General features: G+C 40.4%; 2 non-coding genes across 2 annotated transcripts; one reads left to right on the top strand and one right to left on the bottom strand.

Moving 5' to 3' along the window:
• The first annotated feature begins 3,065 nt into the window (after nt 1-3,065).
• Nucleotides 3,066-3,137, top strand: TRNAH-GUG (transfer RNA histidin (anticodon GUG)). Its single transcript has one exon. It is a non-coding gene; the product is annotated as a tRNA-His (tRNA).
• Nucleotides 3,138-3,927: 790 nt separating this feature from the next.
• Nucleotides 3,928-3,999, bottom strand: TRNAH-GUG (transfer RNA histidin (anticodon GUG)). The gene has a single exon. It is a non-coding gene; the product is annotated as a tRNA-His (tRNA).
• Between the last annotated feature and the right edge of the window lie 231 nt (nt 4,000-4,230).

Here is a 4,230-nt window from a genome sequence, read left to right as displayed (position 1 = left end):
GTGACTTTTTTTATATAGGATCTGATTGATACTATTAATGTTTGATGTTTTATTATTTAATTTTGTGTGTGTTGGAAGCCGGCCACAAGGGACTTCTTCTTACCTTGCCTTAGCTTCCTCCAGATTTGACACCTTGATCCACCATGTCCTATTTCAGGGATGTCCAACAGGTCAATCGTGATCACTGCCAGGTTTTTTTTTAGTGGGAGTAGATTGCAGTCTCTTGGACGTTGGACATCCCTGTCCTGTTTTATTAAGCATCACTGAATAATTCTCTATTTACCTTCTTACCAATCAACTGCTGCCTTTATGCAGACTATTGTCAACAGAGAAATCAGCACAAATGCTGTGAATAGCTTCAGCAGCACTCAAATGTGATTTCAATACCGCGCAGAAATTGTACGGTATTGCATTATGAGTTGCCAAACAAAGCCTAGGCTTGCTTGATCCACTTACCCTATGATGTTTCAAGGTACGATTGACTCAGATGCAAGATGATTTACTGATATTCATTCAAAACAGATGGTTGTGATTGTAGCCATCTATGGATATGAATCAGATCTACGCATAAAAAACACAGGGATTTCCAGCCAAGGTAGAATGACTGCTTGCTTTGATCCCACAAGCCTGTTGTTGAAGGATGTGCCATCTCTAATCCAGCTCTGAGTTGGATTAATTTTCAGAAATAAAAAATACAGCTTCCAGGTCATGAACAAACCAGGCTATTTATTTGTTGGCATTTTTATACCTAGCAGACTGATGTACAAAGAAGCGAGTTGCATGAGAATTGGCATTCAAAGAGAATCTCTGTATTCCCAGTTGCACTCCCCATAAAATGGTGGGAGCAGGACAGACTTTCAAATAAGGATGTGAAAATCACGTTTTCTAGATTTTCACAGACTTACCTTGCCTGAGATTTCAAGTTAGTTTGGATTTAATGAGGGTATATTAAACAATAACTGTTGTGTTATATACCGCTATCCTCTAGCTGTTTGTCCAAATAGCGCACTCTCTCGGCTAGATCACCCTTAACATTGCTACTGAATCAAAAGGCAAAACTCGTGTCGCCTATTTTTAGAGCCAATCCCTTCAACATTGCACAGAAGAATAAGATCTGGAAATCACATTTTTTTTAAACTCATAAAAAAAAATGAAACAACCCTAGAAGCCTGCAACCAAAGAACTGTCTGGTTAGTCCACAACATTATGTGAAATTTAGCACCCAACTTCTCCCAGTCACCCTTTTCAGCCCTATTAGAGCAATATCACAATCCTGCAATAAAGACACCAGAAGAGGTAGCTTTTCCTGCTAGGACCTCGCCTCTAGACCAAAAGTGGGGAAACTTTTTCATGTTAAAGGCCACCAGAAAAAAACCCAACTATGAGACCCATTATCAACTGGGGGACTGATGGAAGTTTTTTCTGGGGGGTTATTTACATGTCGGACACACATAGAACAGGTTGGCTGTCAACTGGCCAAATCTACACTAAGTGATTGATTCATTTATGATGATCTCTCTGCTTTCAGTTTATTTATTTCTGAACCTCACGTTGTACAATAAAGACAATCTTCCTGCCCCCACCAGGGTTTATGCTTCTGATGAAGTCAGCATTTCTTTATGTAGACAAATGTCACGTATAGTCCTTAAGGCAGGCATCCCCAAACTTCGGCCCTCCAGATGTTTTGGACTACAATTCCCATCATCCCTGACCACTGGTCGTTAGCTAGGGATCATGGGAGTTGTAGGCCAAAACATCTGGAGGGCCGCAGTTTGGGGATGCCTGCCTTAAGGTATTACTTGTGCTATTATCAATGAATTCTCCCCAAGTCTGTCACTTTTGGCTGGTCCTTGGTAGCCAGCAGAAATCTGTCCTCCCCAGCTTGCAAAAGCAGAGCTTTGTCCCTGAGGTCAGCGGAAGATACTTGGACAATACTAAGAAATATCTCAAAGCTTCTTAAGTGTCTTCAAGTCTCAGCATGACATATGGGTCTGCCTTGGACAGACTCCACCTGGAATAATGTGTCCAGTTCTGGGCACCACGTTTTAAGAAGCATGTTGAGAAGCTGGAAATTGTGCAGGGGTGGGCGACCAAGATGATCAAGGGTCTGGAAACCAAGTCATATGAGGAACGGTTGAGGGAGCTGGGTATGCTTAGCCTGGAAAAGAGGACACTGAGAGGAGATATGATAGCCATCTTCCAATATCTCAAGGGCTGTCACATGGAAGATGGAGCAAGCTTATTTTATAGTGCTCTGTAAGCCAGGACTTGAACCAATGGCTTCATGTCGCAAGAAAGGAGATTCCGACTAAACATCAGGAAGAATTTCCTGACAATAAGCGCTGTCTCGCTGTCTCGGTCTCACTCAGGAGGTGGTGGACTCTCCTTCCTTGGAGATTTCTAAGCAGAGGTTGGATGGCCATCTGCCGTGGATGTTTTAACTGAGATTCCTGCATTGCAGGGGGTTTGATTAGATTACCCTTGGGGTCCCTTGCAACTCTACAATTCTATGATTCTTACCCTTGCTCTCATCTCAACTTGGGAGGAAATAAAGAGCTTTCCAAGATTTGATGGTGCTGAGCTTTTCTCTTTGCAGAGGATAAAAAGCAGCTCACCCGTGGTGAGTGCATTTGTGTGCATTTCATCTTTAAAAAATAAAAAAGTCCTGACTTTCCCAGCTAAGAAATGAGAAAATAAGTTGTTTCAGCACCGCACGCTTTAATCATCCACTTTATAAACATCGTTTGCAAAGGAGATGGAAACCTAACAAACAGAAAATAATGCATTTCCAAAATACAGTATATTCCATCTTGGAAGCAAAGGTTATTTGACCGTCATTATGAAGATGGCGGTGCAATGAACAATGCTGGGAACCCTGTACCAACAATTATAACAAAATCAAAAGCTCACTCACACAAGCCTTGTTTTTTGATTGTTTTTGTTTCATAGAAGTGCTTTGGGATTTATGAGCCTTCCTAGCCAACAGACGCTAGGTGGCAATATTCTCACAGCTCTTTAAAGGAAAATACCAACCAAGTTCCTTGCAGCAACTTCTCCAGTAGCTTGCCGTGATCGTATAGTGGTTAGTACTCTGCGTTGTGGCCGCAGCAACCTCGGTTCGAATCCGAGTCACGGCAGGAGGGAAGAAACTTTATTTGCTCTTAAAAATAAATAAATTAATTAATACACTGCCAGCATCAATAAGTTCCATACAACAAGCCCATATATGTGTGTAGGGCTAGTTTCTGATGCACTGCATTCTGGAAATAGCACAAAATTAATGTCTTCTGTGTTTTGCATGCCAGATTGGAAGCACTAGAGATGCAGAAAAGCCCACAGATTTTTGCATGGAAGGCATATCCCAACAAACCTCTAAACTCTTGTATTAGAACAATTTTTTTTTAATGCACACACAAGTAAACTCCCTAATTCTTCCAGATTTCAAGAGCTCCTGAAAGTATAATGTCAGTTCGTATGTATTCACCTATTCTATCTCATTAAACTGGTGTGCGTTATTTAAAACTATGTCTTTATTTTATTTGTTCAAAGATTGGGGTGGGGGAATTAAAATATACACAGACATGGAGGAGGATTAAAATATACAGACAATAAACATGAATATAGTCATCTGAGTTAAAAGATTGGATTCTAAAGTGATATTATATGGATGGGGTATAAATAATTTATTATTATTATTATTATTATTTAGTATAAAGCTAAATATTGATAGTGCCAAAGTCTCCATCAATGAATAGCGATTAGATCAAAAGCATGCCTGGAATGAAACTCCTGTATTCAACATTATAAAAGTATCAGTCCTCATGCTAAAGCGATTGCTTATAATTGTTTTAAAAGAGCAGCCTTTGAGCGATACAGTATTGCAAAGCACTTTGTTTTAGGCTTTTAAAAAATATGCACATTCCTTTCTGCCGTGACTCGGATTCGAACCGAGGTTGCTGCGGCCACAACGCAGAGTACTAACCACTATACGATCACGGCAAGCTATGCAGGAACTGAAAGTCGCGTTGCTTTTCTTCCCTTCTAAACTAGATGATGACATCCGTACAAATAGCACCACCTACTGGCTAATATACAGATTTAAGAGTCGTCTCGTTGCACCTTGAAAGAAATACAACTCGCTCCCCAGTGAAAACAACTGAAAACCATCCGGACTTTTCAAATACAATTTTCACATGTTCCTTTTTTTGTGTGCATAGACCAATGAAGCCA

This window comes from Zootoca vivipara, chromosome 15 (genome assembly GCF_965207765.1).
Source record: "Zootoca vivipara chromosome 15, rZooViv2.hap1.1, whole genome shotgun sequence".
NCBI lineage: Eukaryota > Metazoa > Chordata > Lepidosauria > Squamata > Lacertidae > Zootoca > Zootoca vivipara.
This window is presented reverse-complemented; position numbering and strand designations above follow the sequence as displayed.